General features: G+C 43.1%; 1 pseudogene; it reads right to left on the bottom strand.

Annotated features, from left to right (window-relative positions):
- Positions 1-9,987: 9,987 nt before the first annotated feature.
- LOC124040772 lies at positions 9,988-15,256 on the bottom strand (annotated as a pseudogene).
- Between the last annotated feature and the right edge of the window lie 289 nt (positions 15,257-15,545).

The raw sequence follows: 15,545 nt of genomic DNA, 5'->3' as shown, positions 1-15,545 counted from the left end.
AAAAATAATGGGGTGCAAAGGAGCTAAATTAATTAATTAATTAAATACAGTTGGGAAAGAGGTAGTTGTTTGGGCTAAATTATAGGTGGGCTATGTACAGGTGCAGTAATCTGTGAGCTGCTCTGACAGTTGCTGCTTAAAGCTAGTGAGGGAGATAAGGGTTTCCAGTTTCAGAGATTTTTGTAGTTCGTTCCAGTCATTGGCAGCAGAGAACTGGAAGGAGAGGCGGCTAAAGAAAGAATTGGTTTTGGGGGTGACTAGAGAGATATACCTGCTGGAGCGTGTGCTACAGGTGGGAGATGCTATGGTGACCAGCGAGCTGAGATAAGGGGGGACTTTACCTAGCAGGGTCTTGTAGATGACATGGAGCCAGTGGGCTTGGCGACGAGTATGAAGCGAGGGCCAGCCAACGAGAGCATACAGGTCGCAATGGTGGGTAGTATATGGGGCTTTGGTGACAAAACGGATTGCACTGTGATAGACTGCATCCAATTTGTTGAGTAGGGTATTGGAGGCTATTTTGTAGATGACATCGCCGAAGTCGAGGATCGGTAGGATAGTCAGTTTTACTAGGGTAAGTTTGGCGGCGTGAGTGAAGGAGGCTTTGTTGCGGAATAGAAAGCCGACTCTAGATTTGATTTTAGATTGGAGATGTTTGATATGAGTCTGGAAGGAGAGTTTATAGTCTAGCCAGACACCTAGGTACTTATAGATGTCCACATATTCTAGGTCGGAACCATCTAGGGTGGTGATGCTAGTCGGGCATGCTTGTGCAGGCAGCGAACAGTTGAAAAGCATGCATTTGGTTTTACTAGTGTTTAAGAGCAGTTGGAGGCCACGGAAGGAGTGTTGTATGGCATAAAAACACCCCTAAAAGATCACCACTAATGTTAGACACAGGAACCTTGGTATAAAACTCTTTAGTAATAAAATTGAATTGCAGACAGAGATTCACATACAGAATACCTCAGTAGTCTATAGTAAAGATCTGTTTAGCAAAACAGGAGACAACACTCTTTATACTAGTTAGTGTGGACAACCTACCGTCAATCATACCTTAACATTGTTGCATTGGATTAGATACAAAGTATCTAAGATGATAAACCATGTCTAGACTGTGGTTTCTCACTCTGTACTATAAGCCATCAACCACACCTGTGTAGTCTCAGGCGCTTTGCTATTTTCGGAACATCTCGGCCTTGAGGCTGCGTGACTATCAGCAGGTGCAGGCAGTTCTCAGTCTGAGAACTAAAGCAGTACATCTCCATTTCTCAGTACATTTCCATCATTGAGCATTGCAAGCATACAATGGCTTTCACATAAATACAGAAATCATGGCACTGGTGGCCTGTGCATATTTGTAAACAACAGCTGGTGCACGAAATCTAAGGAAGTCTCTAGATTTTGCTCGCCTGAAGTAGAGTTTATTGTGATAAACTGCAGGCCACACTACCTGCCTAGAGAGTTCTCAGCTATACTTGCCGTGGCTGTTTATTTGCCACCACAGTCAGATGCTTGCACTAAGACCACACTCAGTCAGCTGTATAAGGAAATAAGCAAGCAGGAAACCACTCACTCAGAGGTGGCGCTCCTAGTGGCTGGAGACTTTAATGCAGGGAAACTTAAATCAGTTCTACCAAATCTCTATCAACATGTTAAATGTGCAACCAGAGGGGAAAAAAATGATAGATCACCTATACTCGTAAAAAGGTCTCCCTCGCCCTCCATTTGGTAAATCTGACCACAGCTCTATCCTCCTGATTCCTGCTTACAAGCAAATATTAAAGCAGGAAGCACCAGTGACTCGGTCTATAAAAACTACAGGACTGCTTTGCTATCACAGACTGGAATATGTTCCAGGATTCTTCCGATGACATTGAGGAATACACCACATCAGTCACAGGCTTTATCAATAAGTGCATTGAGGACGTCGTCCCCACAGTGACTGTACGTACATACCCGAACCAGAATCCATGGATTATACAGGCAACATTCGCACTGAGCTAAAGGTTAGAGCTGCCGCTTTCAAGGTGCGGGACACTAACCCGGAAGCTTACAAGAAATCCCGCTATGCCCTGCGACAAACCATCAAACAGGCAAAGCGGCAATACAGGGCTAAGATTTAATCACACTACACCAGCTCCGACGCTCGTCGGATGTGGCAGGGCTTGCAAACTGTTACAGACTACAAAAGGAAGCACAGCCGTGAGCTGCCCAGTGACATGAGCCTACCAGACGAGGTAAATCACTTCTATGCTGGCTTCGAGGCAAGCAACACTGAGGCATGCATGAGAGCATCAGCTGTTCTGTGTGATCACGCTCTCCGTAGTCAACGTGAGTAAGACCTTTAAACAGGTCAACATACACAAGGCTGCGGGGCCAGACAGTTTACCAGGGTGTGTGCTCCGGGCATGTGCTGGCAGGTGTCTTCACTGACATATTCAACATGTCACTGATTGAGTCTGTAATACCAACATGCTTCAAGCAGACCACCATAGTCCCTGTGCCCAAGAACACAAAGGCAACCTGCCTAAATGACTATAGACCCGTAGCACTCACGTCCGTAGCCATGAAGTGCTTTGACAGGCTGGTAATGGCTGACGGGCGGCTCTGGCGGCTCCTGACTTATGGGTGGCTCTGGCGGCTCCGGACAGGAGGGCGGCTCTGGCGGCTCCGGACAGGAGGGAGACTCTGGAAGCGCCGGACAGGAGGGAGAACCTGGAGGGATGAGACAGAGAGACAGCCTGCTGCGTGAGGCTGCCACAGGAGGCCTGGTGCGTGGAGGAGGCACCGGATGGACCGGACCGTGGAGGCGCACTGGATGTTTTGAGCACCGAGCCTGCACAACCTGTCCTGGCTGGATACTCCCTGTAGCCCGGCAAGTGCGGCGGGGTGGAACAGACTGCACTGGGCTGTGCTGGCAAACCTGGGACACCGTGCGTAGGGCTGGTGCCATATAACCGGGGCCGAGGAGACCCACTGGAGACCTGATGCGCTGAGTCGGCTTCATTACTCCTGGTTCGATGCCCACTCTAGCCCGGCCGATACGAGGAGCTGTGATGTAGCGCCCCGGGCTATGCCTGTGCACTGGGGACACTGTGTGCCTCACGGCTTAACACGGTGCCTGCCCAGTCAACCTCTCGCCACGGTAAGCACGGGGAGTTGGCTCAGGTCTCCTACCTGACTTAGCCACACTCCCTGTGTGCCTCCCCCCCAGTACATTTTTGGGGCTGCCTCTCATCCCTGTTGCGCTGCCGTGCTAACTCTTCATATCGCCGCCGCTCAGCTTTAGCTGCCTCCAGCTCTTCCCTAGGGCGGCAATATTCCCCCGTCTGTGCCCAGGGTCCCTTACCGTCCAAAATCTCCTCCCATGTCCAGGAATCCAGAACCCTCTGCTCCTGGTTACCACGCTGCTTGGTCCAGTTGTGGTGGGTAGATCTGTAACGGTGTTCGTTGGTGGAAGAAGAGTAGACCAAAACACAGCGTGGTAAGTGTTCATGGTGGAAATTTAATCAAAACTGAACACTAAACAAAATAATAACAAGGAATAACGAGAACGAAACAGTTCTGTCAGGTGATACACACAAAACGGAAAACAACTACCCACAATCCAAGGGCAATGATTGACAGCTGCCTCTGATTGGGAACCATACCAGGCCAAACACATATCAAATCAAATCAAATCAAATTTATTTATATAGCCCTTCGTACATCAGCTGATATCTCAAAGTGCTGTACAGAAACCCAGCCTAAAACCCCAAACAGCAAACAATGCAGGTGTAAAAGCACGGTGGCTAGGAAAAACTCCCTAGAAAGGCCAAAACCTAGGAAGAAACCTAGAGAGGAACCGGGCTATGTGGGGTGGCCAGTCCTCTTCTGGCTGTGCCGGGTAGAGATTATAACAGAACATGACCAAGATGTTCAAATGTTCATAAATGACCAGCATGGTCAAATAATAATAAGGCAGAACAGTTGAAACTGGAGCAGCAGCACAGTCAGGTGGACTGGGGACAGCAAGGAGCCATCATGTCAGGTAGTCCTGGGGCACGGTCCTAGGGCTCAGGTCCTCCGAGAGAGAAAGAAAGAGAGAATTAGAGAGAGCATATGTGGGGTGGCCAGTCCTCTTCTGGCTGTGCCGGGTGGAGATTATAACAGAACGTGGCCAAGATGTTCAAATGTTCATAAATGACCAGCATGGTTGAATAATAGTAAGGCAGAACAGTTGAAACTGGAGCAGGAGCATGGCCAGGTGGACTGGGGACAGCAAGGAGTCCTCATGTCAGGTAGTCCTGGGACATGGTCCTAGGGCCCAGGCCAGTTGAAACTGGAGCAGCAGCATGGCCAGGTGGACTGGGGACAGCAAGGAGTCATCATGTCAGGTAGTCCTGGGGCATGGTTCTAGGGCTCAGGTCCTCCGAGAGAGAGAAAGAAAGAGAGAAGGAGAGAATTAGAGAACGCACACTTAGATTTACACAGGACACCGAATAGGACAGGAGAAGTACTCCAGATAAACAAACTGACCCTAGCCCCCCGACACATAAACTACTGCAGCATAAATACTGGAGGCTGAGACAGGAGGGGTCAGGAGACACTGTGGCCCCATCCGAGGACACATAGATTTCAAACATAGAACAAAACATAGAAAGCCCACCCCAACTCACGCCCTGACCAACCTAAAACAGAGACATACAAAAGGAACTAAGGTCAGGACGTGACAACTGTGCTTTGAAACTCTCGAGGCATTTGATACTGACACTCAAGCTCCTTTGATCGTTCTGGCAGAGAAAGGCCATGAAGTATACTTTTTTTTTAGTTGCTACTTCTTTTGGGACATGATACCACCCCAATGTATTTTGTATTTTGGGACATGATTACCATCCCAATGTATTTTTTATGTTGAGACATGATACCATCCCATGGCAGGCAGCTGGGGTCCAGAGAGAGTACAAACTATTATCTCTGTCCCACAGCCGGTTACCAAATGACATTTGATGTCACTGACTGGTATGACAGGGCGTGGCTGCCTGACTATGCCGAGGTTGTCAAGCCTCTCTCAGATCTCATTTACGGTCACAACATGGCTTCTCCATGTCTGGGTCTCCCTGTGCACATTCTAAACCCTTTCAATCTGTTTGTGTGTGAGAAGAATGCTTTTATGTCTCCTGTGTTGACTCAGGCTCAATCCAGCAACACTGTTGCCAACCATGGATGGAGAACCCTACGACTGCACTTCTCTGGTCGACATGATATCAAAACAAAGGTCAGATTTCACCCTGTGGAAACAGCGTGGGTTCCTTACTTCCTCTGAGGAAACTATTTCTCACTTGAAATGAGTTGATAACCTCTTGACTACCGTTATTCCCCTTTCTGAAATACAGTGCCTTGCGAAAGTATTCGGCCCCCTTGAACGTTGCGACCTTTTGCCACATTTCAGGCTTCAAACATAAAGATATAAAATTGTATTTTTTTGTGAAGAATCAACAACAAGTGGGACACAATCATGAAGTGGAATGCCATTTATTGTATATTTCAAACTTTTTTAACAAATCAAAAACTGAAAAATTGGGCGTGCAAAATTATTCAGCCCCTTTACTTTCAGTGCAGCAAACTCTCTCCAGAAGTTCAGTGAGGATCTCTGAATGATCCAATGTTGACCTAAATGACTAATGATGATAAATACAATCCACCTGTGTGTAATCAAGTCTCCGTATAAATGCACCTCCGCTGTGATAGTCTCAGAGGTCCGTTAAAAGCGCAGAGAGCATCATGAAGAACAAGGAACACACCAGGCAGGTCCGAGATACTGTTGTGAAGAAGTTTAAAGCCGGATTTGGATACAAAAAGATTTCCCAAGCTTTAAACATCCCAAGGAGCACTGTGTAAGCGATAATGTTGAAATGGAAGGAGTATCAGACCACTGCAAATCTACCAAGACCTGGCCATCCCTCTAAACTTTCAGCTCATACAAGGAGAAGACTGATCAGAGATGCAGCCAAGAGGCCCATGATCACTCTGCATGAACTGCAGAGATCTACAGCTGAGGTGGGAGACTCTGTCCATAGGACAACAATCAGTCGTATATTGCACAAATCTGGCCTTTTTTTGGAAGAGTGGCAAGAAGAAAGCCATTTCTTAAAGATATCCATAAAAAAGTGTCGTTTAAAGTTTGCCACATGCCACCTGTGAGACAAACCAAACATGTGGAAGAAGGTGCTCTGGTCAGATGAAACCAAAATGTAACTTTTTGGCAACAATGCAAAACGTTATGTTTGGCGTAAAAGCAACACAGCTCATCACCCTGAACACATCATCCCCACTGTCAAACATGGTGGTGGCAGCATCATGGTTTGGGCCTGCTTTTCTTCAGCAGAGACAGGGAAGATGGTTAAAATTGATGGGAAGATGGATGGAGCCAAATACAGGACCATTCTGGAAGAAAACCTGGTGGAGTCTGCAAAAGACCTGAGACTGGGACGGAGATTTGTCTTCCAACAAGACAATGATCCAAAACATAAAGCAAAATCTACAATGGAATGGTTCAAAAATAAACATATCCAGGAGTTAGAATGGCCAAGTCAAAGTCCAGACCTGAATCCAATCGAGAATCTGTGGAAAGAACTGAAAACTGCTGTTCACAAATGCTCTCCATCCTACCTCACTGAGCTTGAGCTGTTTTGCAAGGAGGAATGGGAAAAAATTTCAGTCTCTCGATGTGCAAAACTGATAGAGACATACCCCAAGCGACATACAGCTGTAATCGCAGCAAAAGGTGGCGCTACAAAGTATTAACTTAAGGGGGCTGAATAATTTTGCACGCCCAATTTTTGTTAAAAAAGTTTGAAATATCCAATAAATGTCGTTCCACTTCATGATTGTGTCCCACTTGGTGTTGATTCTTCACAAAAAAATACAGTTTTATATCTTTATGTTTGAAGCCTGAAATGTGGCAAAAGGTCGCAAAGTTCAAGGGGGCCGAATACTTTCGCAAGGCACTGTAGCTATATGTAAATGTTTGGCTCATACTAACTATTTTGCTTCTGTCTCCAAGAGCAACACAATTACTGATTTGGCAGCAAAGCAACAACTGTGTCTGCTTATTCCCATGTGTTACTGATGGTTTCACTTCCAGTTAACTTTTTAATCTCCTACTGATATATCTGACATACAATCCTCTGTAGGTCCAGCTGAATCGAAGAAGTGGAAATGACTTTGCACATACGATCAGGTGCAGAAACTCTTGCTGGGTTCAGCTGGGCTACCAGTCCTAACACGTTCTTGTTTTCCTTACATGGCTAAATTGTCACATGGTGGAGACCATGTGTCAAAGGGGAAAGTGGCTGATTTTGTAAATACATTTTGGTTTGCACCTGGGTTTTCTGTGTTTGCTGAACAATTTTGTGCGAAATATGTAATTTGTATGACTAACAACATGGGAAGAGGGATTCCCATGCCTATGTCGGCTCATCCAACCTCTGAAGGGCCCTATTGGCTCCTCATGACGTTCTGACAGGTAGACCAATGAGAATGATCAATTCCCCTTTCCCACAGAACAAGTTGACACTGATGGGCTGTGACGATGACATGGTAAGTTATTGTACTGCTCTAAACAATGTTCTGAAGGCTATTTTCCCCAGAGTGAAAGTGGCTCTGCCCCAGCCTCTGGTGGGGATCCTGCACAAACTGCAACCAGGTTACTGGGTGGTGGTGAAAGTCCTGAGACGAAGGCATTGGAACCAGCAGAGGTGGACTGGACCATACCAGGTGATGCTGATTATCCCCACTGCTGTTCGCATAGCTGAGAGGTCTACTTGGATCCATGCCAGCCACTGTAGGAAGGTGCCATACTGCCCACCAGACCCAGAGGATGGAGGAGCCGAGATGCCTGAGGTCACCGACTAGATGGTCATGGGAGAATCTGGGCTAGACTCTATGCATCATGTGTTTTTTGCTCTTGTCTTGAGTATTCTCATTACAGTTACCATATGGACAGTGACTCAAGGACAACCGGTCCTGGAAGATGGACAAAATGGTACGCACTCTACTGATGACCGCTCAGTCCCATAGCGGGACTTAAATAACAGCCGCTCCAGCTCGAGTCAACGGCAGGCTCAGTACGGGAGTCCAGAAAACAATTGGCCCCCCCCCATTGTTTAAGAAGACGGAGATCAATGGATCAACGTGATGATTGTCTTCTTTGTACAGATGAAGAGTGTACTTCTGTATCATTTTGTATTGTTTAAACGATTCCCTTGAGAATGTTTGGCACTATGTGAAGGCGAAGTTGATTGGAAAGTTAATCAGAAAGTAAGAATTCAAATTTTAAATGGTTTGGACTGATTAAGATTTAGCAAAGTGAAAACTAACGAAGTGTTTATGTTGTGAATATTTGTTATTTTTATTTTGTTTTTAGTGGATGTTTCACAGTCAAGTTAAATGGCACAATCAAGTTAAGGTAGGAGCAGATTCACAACTTGTGGGAGTTCCCATCTGACTATACAAATGGATTTCCCATTCTTAGTGGAGATACCATGTAACTCTGATCTTATGATGTTTCTCTGTTGTGTCACAACCACACAGGACCACCGTTGTTTGCTAGGCCAGGTAATACTAAGTTTGGAGGGTGGATCATGCAACTGTGTCTGACCGTTGTTTTAGTCATTGTATTGATTTTGCAGCTCATCCTCATACTGAAGTTTTGCTGCAATATGTGTTTAAAACTGGTAACAAATTCAAGGCAAAATGTAATGTTAACTGTTGCCATGACAAGGGCCAGAATGCAGGATGTGAAGCATGAGCTACATTTTACACCTGAAGACAGTGATGTTTGACCTGTTGCATACTTAGAAATGTATCTGTTGTAGACAGAGGCTTTGCTATCACAAGGTCAGGTCAGTGGGAGTGGAATATTGGCTGAACGCCCAGACTCTGTGATTGCCAGGTGTTCTCTCGTAAACTGGGAGCAAGCGCTTTGCTGAGAAAGGATCCACTTGGCTGTCATCAGCAGACACTGGCAAGTTTGAACTGTTTATGGTATGAAGGTTAAAGGTTTGAAACTCAGTACCTTGACGGGAGGTTCCTCACAGGGATAAACCTCATATGTTACATCTGGAAGGTTTTCTCATTTTATCTTTACATATGGTGTGAATATGTCATGTTATTTTATAGAAGATTGAACCTTCTAAGAGGGGAATGTGAGACACAAATCACATATTTACCTTTTTTGTTTAATATTAATAGTTAACAATTTATATGCTTAACAATAGTAAAGACATGTGTTTAGTGCCAGTGCTGTGCTTCTGAGAGAGGATGGTTAATCTCTTCCACACTCACTCCCCACAGCTGTAAGTCGCTCTGGATAAGAGCGTCTGCTAAATGACTTAAATGTAAATGTAAATGTCTACGCATGTAGTCATGGACATGGGATACAGATAAGCTTGAGGAACAAATAGACTGGTATTGTTTCTAATTTCTCTTTGCTTCTGAGTAACCTGGTCACACGGCATTAAGACAAAGAGCCTCTGAGAAGTGACCACAATTCTTCAGCCCATCCTGCTCGTTTGCTATCTTCCAAGGGCACAGCTGTGGGGAGATAGAAGAGAACGGAGGCTAGCTTGGTAGAGCTTATGATGCCCTGATCTGCCAGGGAGGGGTGGAACCAACCATGACTAAGCCGATCTTGTGTTTCTATATAAACCCCTTGTGTCTCAGCTCTCACTCCTTTCACTCTGTGTGCATGTGGTGACCTTGCTCCCTTATTAATAAGTGAATAAAGAATTTGTTTAAGTATAACTCGTGTGATAAGTTTCTCTCCTCATTTGATAATAAATAATTAACCACAAGAAACATGCCATAATGTTTCATTCAACCATTTTAACACCCTTGCTGTAGTCATTGAATGAGTTACAATGTCACCAATATGTAAGATATTAGGAGGCAGTCTTTAGTATTTTTGTCTGGTTATAAAATCCAGGCAAATGATATTGAGAGCAGTAGAGTTTCTTTATTAACAAGGTTTACCAGCAAGTTAGCACACAGAAGTATTGATGGAACAGTACACAACAGCTGTGATTTGTTACATTAAACCATAAGAAACAAGTATCAGGAAAAGGGTTAGAGACACTGCCAACAGGCAGCACTATATTGGTCAAGAGTTTCATTCCACACCACATGCACATTTGAGTGGAATAATTACAGTACACACATAAAGTATATATATATCGTTATTGCTAATGTGTGGTGTTTAGACACATTTTGGATATAGAAAAATACAATGTGTTGTTGGGAATAGAATCTGATACCCACATTTACAGCATGGCATACTGCACGTAGATCTAAGAATGAAGATGTATAGCTCTTACTCCCAGAGGGAAAGAAATATTGAAGGTATACAAAAATGTAGAATGAAGGTTACGATAAGGAAAAATACAGGTAAAGCCTATTGACAGTTGTAGACACTGATTGCACAAAACACCTCTCCCTTTGCCCACAGAACAGCCCCAATTTGTCAGGGCATGGACTCAACAAGGTGTCGAAAGTGTTCCACAATGATACTGGCCGATGCTGACTCTTATGCTTCCCACAGTTTTGTAGAGTTGGCTGGATGTCCTTTGGGTGGTGGACAATTCTTGATACACACTGGAAACTGTTGAATGTGAAAACTCAGCAGCATTTTAAAGTTCTTGACACATACCTACTACCATACCCCGTTCAAAGGCACTTAAATCTTTTATCTTGCCCATTCTCCCTCTTAAAACCTCTTAAGGATCCACCTCTTTTTTTTCAATATCAGATATGTCTATGTCCTGGGAAATGTTGTTGTTACTTGCAACCTCATGCTAATCACATTAGCCTACGTTAGCTCAACCTTCCCACAGGGAAAGAAACCGATCCTGTAGAGGGTAATGGTACACAATCCATGTCTCGATTTTCTCAATGCTTAAAAATCCTTCTTTAACCTGTCTTCTCCTCATCATTTACACTTATTTAATTGGATTTAAATAGTGACATCAATTAGGGATCATAACATTCACCTGGATTCACCTGGCCAAAAGTATGACCTCCAGAAGTATTGAGACAGTGACACATGTTTTGTTATTTTGGCTCTGTACTTCAACACTTTGAACTTTGACAGTCTGCAATTTAACCTCAATTACTGTGAGGTTAAATTGCAGACTGTCAATTTTAATTTGAGTGTATTTTCTTTCATATCGGGTGAACTGTTTACAAATTACAACAACCGATTGTTCCCAGTCCCCCCCTTTTAGGGGACTAAAGGTTTTTGGGACAAATTCACGTATATATATTAAAGTAGTCCAAAGTTTAGTATTTGGTCCCATATTCCTAGCATGCAATGATTACATCAAGTTTGTGACTCTACAAACTTGTTGGATGCATTTGCTTGTTATGGTTGTGTTTCAGATTATTTTGTGCACAATAGAAATGAATGGTAAGTAATGTCATGTGTCATCACTTTTGTCGTCACTTTTATTGTAAATAAGAATAGAATACATTTCTAAACACTACTTCATTAATGTGGATGCTACCATGATTACGGAAAGTCCTGAACGAAAAGTGAAGAATTATGAGTGAGAAAGTTACAGATGCACAAATATCGTACCACCCCTCCCACCCTCCAAAAAATGCTAACCTCCTCTGTTATTGTATTTGTCTTGGGTGTATTTGTGCGTCTGTAACTTTCTCCCATCATTATTCACTATTCATTCAGGATTATCCGTGGTCATGGTAGCATGCACATTCATGTAGAAGTGTTTAGAAACATATTATATTTACTGTAGTGACTCCTTCATAATGTTTTGTACACTCAGTGTGTTGTTGTTTCTTTCGGGGGAAAAAGTATTTGGTGCAAACTGCTGGTAAATTTCTCCAGAAACAACTCTCTGGTGTCAATGCATCCTTGGTATCATCTTGATGTCTGTTTTCCCTGAACTTAATAATAATAATAATATATGCCATTTAGCAGACGCTTTTATCCAAAGCGACTTACAGTCATGCATGCATACATTCTACGTATGGGTGGTCCCGGGGATCGAACCCACTACCCTGGCGTTACAAGCGCCATGCTCTACCAACTGAGCTACACAGGACTTCACCACAGCAATGATGGTGCACAGGAGGAAGAGCAGTGCACTTCCAGCTTTCAACAGGTAGAAGAACGTGCGTTCCAATCTGTAGAAGAACACAATTACTTTGTCATGACATTATAAATTGCAGTCAGGTAGACAGTTTTTGGAGAGATAAGTGTCCAGGGGGAACTTCCTGTATTTAAAAAGAGAGGTAACATAAGCTGTCCTACTGTACTGTCCTTCTTCAGAACACATCTTGTATATCTATTGATTTCCTAACCACTCAACATTAGTGGAGGCTGGTTGGCGGAGGGATAGGAGGACACGCTCCTTGTAATGGCTGGAATGGAATTCATGGAATGATACCGTTCCATTCATTCAATTCCAGCCATTAAAATGAGCCCATCCTCCTACAGTTCATCCTGCCAGCCTCCTCTGCTCAACATCTCAGTTTTCATATTTGAATGTGGAAGTGTGGAAAGTTGCTTTGAAGTCATCCACAGACCTCCTGTGGGCAAGTCACAGGACACACACAAAGATATCGAACCATGAGGAAGTGACACATGTTCAAACAAGAATATTTAAGGAAGGTTTTGTGTTTCGTATACACTCCTCTTGAGCTGAAAATTAAATAGATGTCTTTGTGATTTGGGAAACTAAAGTATTATTGTTAACCCAGACACCTGTCTCTGCTCTGATCAGCCTTTCTAGTCAGGTCATCCACACCCTTACAGTATAGCCAACTGTTTGGATGGCTATTATAGTGAGGGATATGCAGCAGACTGAATACTGACCTCTGGTCCTTCTCTTGTTGCATCTCGTCAGTTCCCTCATTGTTCTGGTCTGTGGGAACAGAAGGGGTGACTGTGGGCTGAGAAGTGTAAAATCTGTATAGTGAGCCTTGGTGAGAGATCGGGTTTGTGTCGCTATGAGACACAGAAATTATAAAGTAGCTCCAATTAACTGACTGGTGTATCATTCACATTCAAATCAATTGAACCAGGAAATTCAGATGATGATTACAATCCAAATCTTTTAATTTTCAGTATTAATTTAAAATCTGTTTCGAAGCTATGATGAAAAAACTGTATACATTTTTTTTCATTTTCTTAATGATATTTAACATGACTGACAGGATCATCTCAAAAGAATGTGTTGTCAATAGATTTCCACTTTGTTTCAGAAAAGGTCTTTCAATGTTCCTTAATCTCTAACAACACTGGATGAATAAAAAGAGAATCAGACTTGGTTTTATGTACTCACTTGCGGTGGTACTCTGTGTTGTGGTTGGTTGATTGACAGTGATATGAACAGGCATCTGTAGGTCTCCCTTTTCGCACCAGTACCAGCCAGTGTTCTCCATCATCAATCCACTCATAGTCACCATTAAGACATAACCGTTGGTGGTTTCTCGCTGTTCCTGCACTAACTTCACAAATGTTCCATCTAAAGCCCCACAATGTCCCACAGCCACACAAGAGCCTCCCATCCTGCACCACCCCCCTGTGCTTCCTTGTGAACTATAGTAACAGAGCACAGTGACACTCCCTCCTACAAGTCCAGTCAGCTCTTGTTGGTCCACGTAGATTTCTGGAGTACCTGAACACAATAGTAGAGGCTGTGATTGGATGAGTCTGACGAAGAATACACCAACATATATATTGGAGACTATCTAGTCATTATTGAAATTCATATTACACTGAGGAAGTGTAAGTTGAAACACTGGTTCAGTCACTGATAGTATGTACAATAGACAGACTATAGCATACAGAACAGACAGTGTGTTTGATGATGATACGGAAACATGTGATTCTATCAAACACACTGTCTGTCCTGACCCAGGAGGTGCACAGAGATGTAATATACCAATATAATATCCTCTATTTAATTTGGTTAAAATATGTATCTATGCTTTGTAGAGGGAAAAGTAACACACTCATCAACAGGTTGTTATGGAACATTAACATGTGAGACATTACTGAGCACTACTATTAATTCTGCATTAATGGACATTAATGGACACAGCAGTGTTTGGATCTTACCTGGAGTAACAGAAAATCCGCAGTCTAACCCCATCATCTGCCTTGCTATTCCTATCCACAATACACCAGTAATAATCAGAATCACTAGGACTAAGACTTGTCATGGTCACAGTGAAGACTCGCTGGTTGATGTCATCAGAGACTGAAGTCTTTCCACTGGTCTTGGGAAGGTCAGTGTGTACTACAGAAGAGCAACCTAACCAATAATATCCCCTACACCAGTATTTCACATTGTTTCTATATCTCAGATCATAGAGACATGGGATGGTGATGGAGCCTCCTTGCTTTACAGACACATGACTCACTGTGGACACACTCTGTGCATCTGTAGACACAACAACAGAGAACACATTTAGGTACTTTAATTTTACCCAGCTGCTCATAAGTCCCATCAGATGATCAGCTAAACAACTTGATCTACTGTAATGATTGAATTTGTGACTTTTGTTTTTTTTTAGTTTTTTTTTAATGGCAAACTGTGGTCACACCATGTGTTTGTAACACCAGACAGTAACTGAGACATGTAACTGCTGATGTTGACACACCCATGTCCATCCATTAGAACATAGGCAACACTTGAACAATTAAAGTCATATTTAGCTTTGACATGGAAATTACTACACCACTAAACTATGGAGGCAATCTCTGGTTTTAATCAATTCAAATGTCTATTTAAAAATAATAATATTAAGTTACTTGCACATTTGTTCAAATTCATATTGATTGAAACAGGAACTTTTTATTTTATATTTATTAATAATATGTTAGTTCTATTTTACTTGAGGTCTCATTTAAATGTGCTAATCAACAGCTAGAAATACAGAACTGTTGAAAAGTACAAGATAAGTCAGAAGATAAATCATTAAAAACAGCATGTATCTATCACCTGACCACAAAATGCTGAAATCCATAATGTGACCACAATGTCTATGGGCAAAGTAGACAGAACATTACAGGTGTTATGACTTTCAGCATGTTTTCACTGATTGACTTGAAGGAACTAAGCCCAATAATATCAAACAACTAAAGGTCTTCGTTCACTTACCTGAGACTCCAGTGAGGAAGAACAGGATGCGCAGGACAAGGAGGAGATGTGGAGCCATGAATGGATGGGAGATAATGTCTCTGGTAGTATTTATGTTTGTGTGGGAGTACTGGTGTGTCAGCAATCAAGGCACCCAGGCAACTGACAACTTCCTTATCCACATAGACATCACTTCTTCAAATCTCTTGTTTTAAAGACATAATGCAGCCAGTGCCCCGTGCAAGACCTTGTGTGTTCACTGATGTTGAACAGTTGAAAACCTGACCAAGGCTGAAATGGTCAATATGTTGTAAATTGTCTGCTAATACATACAGCATGCTTGTTTATATGATGATTATTTGTAGTTTTTTCCCCGTCCTCAATACACTGATAATC

This window comes from Oncorhynchus gorbuscha, linkage group LG08, assembly GCF_021184085.1.
Source record: "Oncorhynchus gorbuscha isolate QuinsamMale2020 ecotype Even-year linkage group LG08, OgorEven_v1.0, whole genome shotgun sequence".
Taxonomy (NCBI): Eukaryota; Metazoa; Chordata; class Actinopteri; order Salmoniformes; family Salmonidae; genus Oncorhynchus; species Oncorhynchus gorbuscha.
Note: the sequence above shows the minus strand (reverse complement) of the source record. Positions and strands in the feature narration are given on the sequence as shown.